At 41.3% G+C, this 12,985-nt stretch overlaps 1 protein-coding gene across 3 annotated transcripts in view; it reads right to left on the bottom strand.

Annotated features, from left to right (window-relative positions):
• Positions 1–6,640, bottom strand: part of B3GALT1 (beta-1,3-galactosyltransferase 1) — a 337,866-nt gene extending 331,226 nt beyond the window's left edge. For all 3 annotated transcript variants that reach the window (XM_073305743.2, XM_073305744.2, XM_073305742.2), the window contains exon 1: positions 6,386–6,640. The gene's annotated coding sequence lies outside the window, so the exon portion shown is untranslated. The remainder of the gene's footprint in view (positions 1–6,385) is intronic.
• Positions 6,641–12,985: the final 6,345 nt, after the last annotated feature.

Below are 12,985 nucleotides of genomic sequence, written 5' to 3'. Positions count from 1 at the left end.
CGATATTCCTTCACTAAGAATGCCGTGGCCAGTTATGAAGGGTCTGCCTGGGTTCCCTTGATCATGCATCTTGGGAAGCATATAGAGTTTCTCTTGGGTTTGTCTGGGGAAGGATTTGATGATGTCCTTATGTTCCTGGGTAAATTGTGGTGTTGGGTCCTCTTTGAGTTTTTTATAGTAGGTGGTGTCAGAGAGCTTCTGTTGCCTTGTTAACATTGTCATCATGGCTGAAGACTGCAATGGTACCCCCTTCGTCTACTGGTTTGATCACTAGCTAGTGGGACTTCAAACCACTCACCACACAAGGGCCAGCTTTCTCCAAGACACAACAGACTTCCTCCACAAACTCCACATTAACAACCTTCCTCAGAACACCATCCTTGCCAACATGGATGTCACTTCCATATACACCAACATCACCCACAATGATGGCATAGCTGCCTGCCTCAAATATTTACAAGACAATGGACAACCATCAGATATCCACCCCAAACACATTGCCAAACTTATCCATTTCATCCTCACCCATAACAATTTTTCAGTCAACAACAAACACTTTGAGAAAGGCCATGGGTACTAGGATGGCTCCCCAATATGCCAACATTTTCATGGGCCACTTTGAAGAAGAATTTCTGGACAAATGTACCACAAAACTAATGATATATCTGAAATACATTGATAATATTTTCATCCTCTGGACAGATGACTTGAACTCCCTCATAGATTTCCACCACAACTTCAACAACCACCACCCATCTATTAAATTCTCTCTGGAACACTCCCACACTAGCCTCAACTTCCTGGACACAACAATCAGCTTCAATAATGGAACCCAACAGACAGCTATTTACAAGAAACCCCCGGATCACCACATTTACCTTCATAGATCCAGTAACCACCCCAAACATATCAAGAAATCTGTTATCTAAAGCCCAGGCACTCAAATACCAATGAATATGCTCTTAGGAGAAAGGCCACAATGTATACCTTCACACACTCAGAACTGTCTTCCCCAAACAAGGACATTCCACCAGAGAAGTAGATCACACCATGAAATGAGCCACCCAAATACCTCTTAAGAACCTTCTACAATACAGAAATAATACCCCCTCTGATCCCACACCCCTTCTTGTCATCTCTGACCCTACACTGGAACCGGTATGAGGTATCATTAAACAACTACAACCAATAGTCAATAGGGACTCCATCCTGAAAGTAATCTTCCCTGTACCCCCTCTTCTAGCCTTCAGACAACTTCCCCACCTCTCCAAGCTCATCATCAGAAGCAAGGTCCCCACAGACCAGGGCACACCAATTCAAAGTGGCACCAGACCTGCTAGAACAACAGATGCAAAACCTGCAGACATATCTCCACTGCTACAATGATCAACACACCTTTCAACATCCATGGGTCCTACACATGCCTATCACAATACATGGTGCACCTTATCCAGTGCACTAAATGCCCAGTAACAACTATGTGGATGAAACCAGACAATCACTACATACTTGAATGAACTCACACAGGAAAAAGATAAAAGACAAAAACACCTTATCACCAGTGATCACTCTATTTCTGACCTATCAGTCCTCATTCTCAAAGGAAAACACATAACACTTTCAAAAGACAAGCATGGCAACTTAAATTCATAACTTCGCTAGACACTAAAAATCACGGACTGAATAGAGACACTGGATTTATGGTTTATTACAATACGCTATAACCCACTAATAACTCCCCCCCCTCCCCCAAGATGCATTCTCCCCCCACTTCCTGCATTCCTTTCCCTCCCTCCATGACTGGAGAGGTGTTAATGGGCCGCTTCACCTTCACATATGTGTTAAATATTTATGCTAAACAATCCTGTTCCATCTTGTATTTAGCTGTGACGCTGAGTACATTTCCCAGATCTGAAGAAGAGCTCTGTGCAAGCTCAAAAGCTTGTTACTCTCACCAACTGAAGTACGTCCAGTAAAAGATATTACCTCACCCACCTTGTCTGTCTAATCTCCTGCAACCCACACTGCATATGAGTATGTCAGTCAGTGAGAGAAGAACCTGCCTGCCTCTGCCCCTCTTCATCTGTTGGAAAATGAGTTTATCCTCAGCCTGTGGACCTGAATCTGCAGTCTCTGCTTAAGAGCAATCCTCATGGATGTCAATGGGAAATGCTTTATGAGGCCTGATCCAACTTCCATTGAAGTCAATGGGAGGTGGATCAGCTTCCATGCAGCATTTGCTCCTCAGACAGAAGCCATCTTAGGCATCCATACATACAGCCTAAAGCAGTGTTATGCACCTATCAGTATCTTATGACACTTTGGAAACATTTGGAACAAGCTGACATATGAGTAAATGGGGAAGATAAAAAGTCATCTTAGGGTATATTTTACACTTCTCCATATCCAGGACGGTCTGCAGAGCTTCCATGGACCAGAAGTTACTGACGCTGCATTTTCTGGAGAGGATACAAGTCAGTGTTTTTACTGAAGTTCAAAAATGGAATTAGCTTTTCAAAAGATCAATGTACAGTTTGCATGATTTAATACAACTGAAGGAAGGAGCTACATAAAGTATTTAAAATTCATTAGTTCTTTCTATAATTTTCTTACAAAGCTTTTTTTTTTAACTAAATGTATATACAAATTTCTCATTTCTAAACAGAATGGAAGTTGGTTTTCCTAGCTGCATCAAAATAAATAATTTTACTACTACACATGGCAAATTACATCACCAATATTTTAATACATTGCTTTACATCTTTATTTTGGCAATTAAATGGGGAGCAGGTTGCAACATGCTAGAATGATTAATTTTCCTTTCTATATTTTCTTTATATTATTTATTTATTAAGAGTTCCCTGCAAAAATCACTGATGTATATACAGGCAAGGAAAATCCAGGATTTTGTGTTATTTTGATAGTCTCCAATTGGTAAGACTTACAAATGTATTGGGAAAGGAGGGACTTGTTTTGCTTATTTTATAAACAGGAAATCTAAATAAAGCAAATCTAGTGTGGTTTAAGAAACTGCACTTTCATTTTGATACAGCTCTAGAAAGATCTGAGTCATAAATCCATAATAAAGGAAAAAAGCATTGTTGAAAAATCATATAATCGATCAAATCATGATAATTTCTAGTGATTGATTAGGCCTTTTGTTATACCAAAATCCACTTCCTAGTTCCTCTTGCTTATATATATTACTGTGACATTAGATTTGGCACATTTCCACAGAAATATAAATGAGTTAAAATGTTTCAATTTTTGTAAAATGCTTCATAGTACCTATAATGAAAATGATTCAGTTAAATAAATTTAGGTGATGCAGTAAATTAGGACCTGATCCTGTAAATATTTACTCGTGAATAATTCCACTAAAGTAAATGAGACTCCTCACATGATTAAGGGTGCGTAGAAGAGGATTCAGTCCATTAATAGACTATTCTTTTACAATCTGGATATCTAGATTAAAATCTAGTTTAGGTCACAAGAAAAATTAGTTTGGTTGTTTCCACTTAATCCCTTGTCAAAAATAACATTTGTCCGTATCTCAAAACTACTAGAACTTTTGGCACCATCCATCCGTAGGGGGCATGTACAGGTACTTTGGGTTGGTATGAGGCAGACTGGAATAACTGAATGGGACTAGGAGATCACGTATCATGACTATCTGCACTGTACCTGATTCTAGCTGCAGTGCTGCTACTACTATTTTCTCTTTACAGGACACCCAAATTAGCTTAAAATATTTTAAATAAATTAACTGTGTCAAGTTAACTGATATTTTTATAGTCATCTCTTCATACCAGTTTTTGATTTCGCTAGATCCACTGAAAATCTATATGCTAGACAGGCACCTGAATTTAAATTGCATTTTATGTTCTGTAAATAAAGATATTTATCTACTAAATACAAAGTGGGAAGAATAATGTTGTATTAGTCATAAAAGATCTGAGGTGTAGAACTTACACTTAGTATTTACTGTCCAGCCACAACACTGGACTTCATCTCTCCAGAGTGTGCAGAAATATAAACACTTTGTGATAATATGGTTTATGCTCGTTGTCCATTCTGCCATCTATCATATGATTTTGTAATTTTTAAAAATGTTTGTCATGCATGGTGTCAAATTTCAGTAATTTAGTTAATTTATCAGATTACTTTGCAAGTGTTAGAGCACCAAATCCACACAGTATTGTTGTGGTTTTTTGACAGCTAGAAAAGAATCATAAACTTGGAATTAAGTATTCTTGATACGTTATACACATTTTAATACATAAAACAACTTCTTAACATGTTGAGCAGCATTTTAAACACTCAGGATTATGGCTGAGGGATCTGCAGATAAAATAATAAATAAAAATAATTCAAATTACATTTCTGCTTGATAAGACTCTCAGTGACATGAATGGGTGCAGGATCAAGCCCATCATAAGAAAATATAGAAGTATACCAACAATTATTTAAAATATTGTGCAATCAAGATTTAATTAAGAAAAGAATAAAATTAATCAAAGAACTTTTAAAGGTAAGTTAAAGAATATTTTAACAAATTAAGAATATTCAACACTGGTTTAAAACACTGCTGTTTTAAAGAGATGAAATGTTTGGTCTTATATCACAGAGTAATTCATGCTAAAGAGTAATGAAAAAATAGAAAATTATGTGTGGGAAAAGAACCAGGATTTAGTCTTTGAAATTCTTTAGAAGTCTTAACAGCCACTGACTTTATTTCCCTCCTTCCCTCCCCCACCCCCATTTGCTATATTAGAAGTTTTCTTTGAACTTACCATTTTTAGCCTTTTACAAAAGCATAAATCAGCCATAACAAATTTGTTTTCTATTAATTTTTCTGTGCATATGAATTTTCCATTCAAATGGTCTGAGTTAATGTTTACATAATCTCTAATTTAAAAAGTGTTTTAATGACTGTCATCAGGTCAAGGTCAGGCTACTTGTAATAAGGATTTCCACTACCAAGGTCTCTAGTAATTTGCTGTTCTCTAAAGAGGTCCTTGGTGCATGCTTGCTTAAACACACCTTTCTCAAGCACTACCTATTTTTCCATCCCTAGTATGACAACATGGAGCAGCTTTTATATTTTCCATTTTTATTACTTACGTTTTAATTACCCTTAAAAGAATGAGTCAATGCTAACTGGATTAGTAAAACCATTTTTTAAAAGTTAAAAATACTATTCAGTGTCTTCTCTGGTCAATTTTACCGAGGGAAACTGATTCAAACTCAGCCAACCAGCAATACGCATCTGCAGTGTGTAATAAAAAGCAAGCTCATTTCAGCTCTTTCTACAGAAAATAAAATCCAGTACCCTGTTGGGATGGTTACAGAAACAGAAGGTTAAAACTATTCCGGTAATTGGCAATCTGGCTTTTTTAGCGGTTACCCTGCATCAGTCTTTGAAAGCGATGATAGTTCCCCTCATAGAAAACATTTGGGAAGTCAACAGTGGCGGCTGGCAAATAGCTACACATCCTGTTGAAGGAGCTGACAGTTCACACAGCCGTTGGATTTCTAAATTCCCTCCGCTTCGCGCACAGAAGAAGAGCCCTTTGTTTCCCCGTTGCAACACAGTTTATAGTAGTTACCGAAAACTGGGAAACGTGTCCCCTAAACCAAACCCTGAGATTCACGCTGTCTGGAGCTGCTTCAGGAGGAGCACTGAATGAGTTTGGATGTTGGCACTTCATCGTCTCCAAAGCCATGTGAAGCTCAACAGCAGCAAGGAAAGTACAGAGGGGAACAGCTGAGCTTGTAGGGCTTTAGGTCTACACTATAAAAGAGAATACCCCCCCTCCCCGGCCATTTTTTCACTAACAGCCCTCTGTTTCCTCACTTTACTGGCCTCTTCTCCAGCAATACTGGTGACATGACTGTGCCTCGCTGGAGTCTGCCTTCCCTTGGAAGGAGCGTGCTAATACTTCCCCTTGTAATTATGGCAATAAAGTTCACTTTGCTCGGCGTTGCTTTTACCTTTCTAGAGAGACACGGCGGACTTTTGCACTCGTCCGAGCCTCCCAGCAAGACACGCTCGTTTCCAGCCATCCTTACGGCTCCTGAAGGGCATCCGGGCAAGGATCGCTAGAGAGGTAGGTACCACGCTTGCGAAGTGTGGCTCCTAACGCGCACACATGCAATCTCCTGCCTGTCAAAGTCGATTGCAGCCGGCAGCGGCAGCAGCCGCCAGCCGATTCCCTGTGTCCCAGACATCTGGCCCACACACAGCGCTTCCCCGTGCGCTGCTACGCTATCCTGCATTGCATTGCCTCCAGCCCCTCCAACAAAAGGCGCTGTGGATTCACAGCCATGCATGGACGCACAGAGCCAGGCAGAGGCATCGACCTCCCCCGTGGCTAGACCTTACCAGCTGGCTTTGCTGTTCTTCGCCCGGCTGGCAGCACGGAGGGGTCAGCTGGGCTCCCACGGCTGGTCCTGGTCCTGGTCCTGCCGCTGCTGCCGCCCGGTTCCCGGTAGCCAGCATCACTTCTCCATCAGCCCCAGCAGCAGCCGGCCAGCTCCCCCGCAGCCGCCGCGGCAGCAGCAGCCAAGCCCGGCTCGCGGAGCGAGGCGATCCCGCAATGGAACTTGGCCTTTCCGACTGACAGGCCGGGGCGGCCAATCGCCGCCTCCTCCAGCTCGGAGCTGGGGGTGGGGGGGGGAGAGCGAGCGGCGGAGACCAATCAGCGAGGAAGGTCCCGACGTTCGCCGCCTCCCTTCCTCGCAGGCTCGTTTCCGCGAGAGCGGCGAGCTCCTGGGAGCGGGAAGCGCTGCGCCCCGGCCGCGCCGCGGGGGGACGGGGCGGGCGAAGGGCGCAGGGTCCGGGACTGGAAAGCGCGGGCACCGCATGGCTGGGCCTGTCCCTCGCTATCAGCGCCTCGCGGTGCAGCCAAGTGCCTTGGCCCCGGGGCCAACCCCTGCTCTCTCTTGCTGCCCTCGCTCCCCTGGAGTCAGTGGATTAGCCTTACGCCTTACTTGCGGTCTGGTCCCACCCGGGCCCTCGCTAGGATGGGCCCGATTGCGCCCGGTGCTGTACAGGCTCCATGTGAGAGAAAGCCCCTGTCCAGAGGACCGGGGTGCTGAGAGCCACTGACCCCTGTCCATCATGGAAACCACTTCAAACCAGGGGGTGTGGCAACAGCCCCACCCCCCCAGTCCAGCACCTAGGCAGAGGAGTTTACAAACTAGTCTCATCAACAGACGACATATACCCATAATGGTAAAGCTCCAAATTCCCTTGCGCATGACTCACTGGCTGGGGAAAGGGGAGAAATGCTCAGTTCTTCATAGGCCAGTAGGGCGGAAACATCTATATCTCAGGCCTTGCTCTTGATCCCTCCACTTATTTCTACTGATTAATCCTCTCCATTTAGTGGGGGAGGAGGATTGGTGAAAATATAATTGGTGTAAATCCAGAATAAATGAGGATAGAATTTGGCTCATTTTGACAAAGGGTTTAAATAATCAAAAGCCATCTAATAATCATCAGGGACTGTTTAATATAAACACTACCTGGTTATAAGGGATGATATTGTCCTCTGTGTGCAAGTGTCTCTTAGCACCTTCTTTGGTTAATACCTTTGACACTGGCTGCCCATCACTGACTGGCAGTCTTTCCCCTTTCTCAGTCTTGTGCTGCACTGATTCTGGAGCATGGTGTTTTGAAAGCACCTGATTTGGACACCTTACTGCTGGATTATTTTAATTATCCACAGGTATTTCCCCTGTCATTTTATTATTTGGCTTACAGGAATGTTGGCCCTAGTGCTAAAATCTCTTTCTTTAGTCAACCCACAAACAGAAATCTGGGCTGTGTTGAAACTATGGAAACTGCCATGAGAACACCTGGAAGTCATGGGAAGGATCCTGTTTATATATCTTTCCAGATTGTCTCACTCTTACAATAGAATACGTATTTTATTTGATGGCATCATAGGAGCCGACTTCCTGAGTTCCTGGGGGGCCACCGACTTTCTGAGTTCCTCGACACCTGCTCTGCCCCAAGCCCTACCCCCACCCCACCCCTTGCCCCAAGCCCCTGCCCCACCTCTTATCACTTCCGCTCCGTCCACCCCACCCCACCCCTTCCCACCCCACTCCACCCCCTCTCCTCACCTATTCCTGCCCCTGCTCTTCCCTTCCCCCCCCCTCCAGAGCCTCCTGTATGCTACTGAACAGCCGATCGTGGTGGGTGGGAGGTGCTGGGAGGGAAGGGGGAAAGCTGATCCGTGGTGCTTCTGGTGGGTTCTGAGCACCTACTGTTTTTTTCTGTGGGTGCTCCAGCCCTTGAGTCAGCGCCCATGGGTAGCATGTCTTTAGGGCCTAATCCTGTATGGTGGATGTGCCTGCTACAGGTTCCCATTGACTTCTCAGCACCTTGTAGAATTGTGTCCACAAAGTAGTAAATATTTCTCGTGAAAATGGTGGTGTGTGAATAGCTATTGTGCCAATGGACAAATACGTTATTTATGCTATAAATGGACTATACTGTTTTGAAGGGGAGTGGAAATCTGAACAGCACAGTCTTTTCCTGATTTATTTCTAGATTCCAATATCCTTACTCAAGTTGACTTCATTGCTATTACTGTGGAGTTAAATGCCACTCAATGAGAGTAAGTGTTACATATTTTGGCCCTTTACTTGCAAACCACATCAGTGTACTCAAATTTCCTTCTGGTTAGACTGGTCCACCAAGATAGCAGATTTATTTTACTCTCATCCTTCAGCTGTTTTTCTTTTTTTAGATGGCAGCAGTGATACATGTGGGTCCAGCATAACTAACTGTACCAAATCTGAACACTGGGTACACTCACATTTTTTTAGAGGAAATATTCAAAACTATTCTTGCATTTAAGACTTTACATACTGAAGTAAAAATGACAGCTCTGTTTTGCAGCTAGAAGATTATCCAGTAGTTCAGAAGCCATCTCAAGTACTGAAAAATGTATTTTTAAAAATTTAATTTTTAAAACTACCCTATAGTGCAAAAAAAATTTAAATCAGAGGAAGATTTTTAACATTTGATGTCAGAGAGCCAGACCATATTTTACAAAACCATATTTTATTTACTGTTCAGATTTGTACAGATATTGCAGAACTATCAAAAGCATTTTACAGTTAGGATTTTATAACTCCTGCAAAGTGTAACCTGATTTTAGATTATGTATTAATGATAATTGATTACCCTTTATCACTTTGAGGGTTGACAGGTTCTTGCCCCGAGATCAGGCCCAGTATTATTTAAATTATTATATAGTTGGGAACCCTGATGTGCACAGTTGCAATACTCACAATATAGGAACTTTTTTATATTTACAAATATAGTTTATTAATACATTTAGCACAGTCACAAACACCCCAGCTTAGTATGGTAGATAGAGATACTACAGAATGTACATCTGCACATCCATATACTCACACCATCCCTTGTAGAAGAACCTGAAATGATAGCCGTCATCTTCCTCATCACCATCACCTTCCCCATCATCACCAGTAGCCATCATTATGGCACCTCCCAAGGACTACATCTCTCTCTCCTACTGCCCCTAGGTTGGGATGCCACTTTTATAATATATTACACTGACACCGTTATGTTCGATGCATATTCAGTAGGGGATTTTTCCCTTCTCTTATTTGTATTTCCTCACCTCACTAATGTTGGATTGTCTTTTTCCTATAGATTAGTATATCAATTATCTCAACTTACTATATACATCAATTCGGTACCATAGCCCTTTTGTGGTTAGGTATCACATTTGTTATTTCAGTTCTTTCCAAGTTCTAAGTTATGGTGTACCTGTTAAGTTTAAAATGATATGAACTCAGGAAAGCCCCTATGCCAACCTGATTTAATGCATCCTCTATGTCAAAGGTCTCAGTCATACATGGACCTTATGCATTAGCTCCATTATCTAGGTGAAAGGTCCCAGACATATGTTTGCTAACTTTGCCTTAGCTCACAATACAGAATGTGGCCTGCAGGTCCCTTGTGTTACAGCCAAAATATACCCTAATATAAACCTATTATAATAAAACAAATAAACCTATAAAGAAATAAGAAACTTATAAGAAAAATATATATATATATAGGCAAGCAAGCAGGCTAGCCTGAAGTGTGTCTCATGTACCTGTTATGTACGTCAGGACACTTCTGTGGATGAATTATTTACCTGTGGTCAGAACTTCCCCTTAAACTCCGTTTTCAGCTCCCTGCATTCTTGGGGGTTTCCCGTTGGGCCATTTATCTGTTCAAAGATCATAGGTCTCAAACCTTATGCTAACTTGCTGAGGCTAATGTCTTACAGGATAGAGGCCTGTAGGTTTCTTGCACTACTGCTGAATATAATGCAAAGCAGAATACAGTAGAATGCAAAGCAGTAAATATAATGAAGGCAAGCTAGTCCACTGGGCTACAGTAGCACTGAATACAATAAAGCAAACTAGCCCACTGTGCTACAAAAGCCAGGGGTATAACAAAATAATTATTTTATGTTCAGGTCTTTCTCAGTAACTAGCAAATAAATTTTTAAATATAAAAATATAATGAAAGTTTATCTTAAAATGTAAACAAAAACACTCAGCAATTCTGTCTGGGCAATATTTTCATCTCATAAAAATACCCTCCATGTTTCAACATTCCACAGCAGCTCCTCCTGAGCACATAAACAGCTCCAATGTGTATGGTAGCTAAATCACTGCTTGTCAGAAAAGCCTGCACTTAAACTACAAATATCAGTAATACATCTAATCCAATTTATCAAAAGGGTGGAAGATCACTAAATAGCACTTGGTCCAAATACTAAAGCAATATATCACATCATAGCAGCTAAATATGTTGTAGATCAGACCAAATCTGCCCAGTCAAAGATTTGTTGATGAAGGTGTAGAAATATAAAGTCATTAAAAACAGCGAAGATGTAAAAATGAGAAAATAGCACACCTAAAATCTGGGCCCAGTTCAGCAAAGCACATAAGCACATACTTAAATCCTTATTGTTCAGCAAAGCTCTAAAGTTTATGCTTAAATGCTTTTGCTGAATTGGGGTCGATGTCCCAACATATTGCATATGTGGGCTAAGTTCCTTCTTAAGACCTGATTTTCAATCTCCTCAGAGGGGACAGCTTGCTGACTCTTTCTAAAAATGAATTTAGTGCAAGAGGGACACACTATGAGCTGAATTTCTCTTTTTATTCCCAGCACAAGCTGTGCAAGTAATATCCCTGTGCAGCTCTGTAGGTACAACTCCATTCTGTTCTGGATCAACAACCTTCAGAGGAGATAGAATAATTCAGGAATCATGCCCATTAAATCTTCATCTTTACTGTTGAGACTGCCAACAAGGTGTGAAGGTGGTATTTGTGTTGGTATTTGCTGTACTGTGAACTGTACTGAGAGCCAACTATATTGAGCAACTGGCATATGTCCTATGGGCCTGAACCTATGTGGTGGCCTAGGGGGGAAACGATCTGTATCCCACTGCTAATTCTCATGGTCTGAAGAACTACTCCATCTAAATATCAAGAAATTCTCCTGTGTGGCAATAGGGAATGTACTAGAAAGGTTGCCCACTTAAAAATAAAGGTAAACTAATGGTCTCCTGCCAAAAAGAATTTTCCCACTGGACTCCCAGTAGGCACTTGATTCTTCATTTTTATCTGGTTTTTACCTAACAAAAAATTATTTGGTCGAGAGTTTTTAAAAGGACAATCTTAAAGACAACCAATAAATCAATACAATGGAGGACACTTGCAAAATTTGCTAATGCAGACATCATGTGACTGGGGTCTCAGGTGTTTTCCCTGAAATTAACCTCAGATCCACTCAGGGACTCATTATACTAAACAAGGGTTAGAACCACCAAATCTTGTGCTCACACTCTCCCTCCTAGTCCCTCCTCTACAGACAAACTCTTGTCTCATATCCCTTGATGAACTATTGCCTTTCTTCCACTCTTGAGTCCTTGATCTTTCCTACCATGATGCAGCTCAACCTGCTCAAGGAGGCCACTACCAATAGTAACATGCATGCTGCATAGTTACCTGCTGCTTACCGGGCAGCAGGTAACCTTGACTACCAGGCCAAGGCTCCAAGGACAATAAGTAAATCTGCCCCACATCCAGTTTCAAAAGGAAATACCTGCCATATTGGTTTGACGACCATAGAGAATTCAATAAAATATTAAACTCTTTCCCCAGATGTACAGACAGTTGGATTAGATTACACATGAGGGTGCCAAGTACTAAAACATCATGGACAACTCTTCACTGCCATCTACAAGTGACCTAGCCAATTGTGTAATGATCTACATGGCAGAAAATTCCTCCTTATCTCTGTAACCAGTGACAGATCAACATTTTCCATAGCACTGGGGTGAGACTAATAATGTTGTTCCTTGTCCTGCACTTAAAAACTAAATTAAAAAAGTATCCCCTACTCCTTCTTGGGTGCCTGTCCCCAGATTCTCTTAATTCTCTGAATGCTAGGATTAAATATGGCAAACCGGACAACCTCCAAGTGGGGGCATAATGAAACACATGACCATCTCCAATCAAACTGTAAATTCAACGTGTTTATTCATAACTGTATATGGATCCATTTTCTCTCATTTCTGGTAGCTGGATGTTTGATCCATACACAAATACAGCATTTTCGGTAACAATCAGCTTGAAGAATATTTGATTAACCATATTTTAACAAAATAAAGCTATGTATTTTTATAATTAGCCATAAGATTACTCAGGCCCCTTTGAAATCCTTCTACGCTATTTATTATAATCATACGTATTTTATATATATATATATATATATATATATATATATATATATATATATATATATATATATATAGTTGTAGAGCATCATCAGCATGCTAGGCACTATGCGGACAAAGAACACAAGGCCCTTGCCCCCAAAGCATTTGACTCTATTACCTCTTGTGTAAGTGAATTCCACAGGTTGATTTCATGC

Source organism: Lepidochelys kempii, chromosome 11 (assembly GCF_965140285.1).
Source record: "Lepidochelys kempii isolate rLepKem1 chromosome 11, rLepKem1.hap1, whole genome shotgun sequence".
NCBI classification, from domain to species: domain Eukaryota; kingdom Metazoa; phylum Chordata; order Testudines; family Cheloniidae; genus Lepidochelys; species Lepidochelys kempii.
This window is presented reverse-complemented; position numbering and strand designations above follow the sequence as displayed.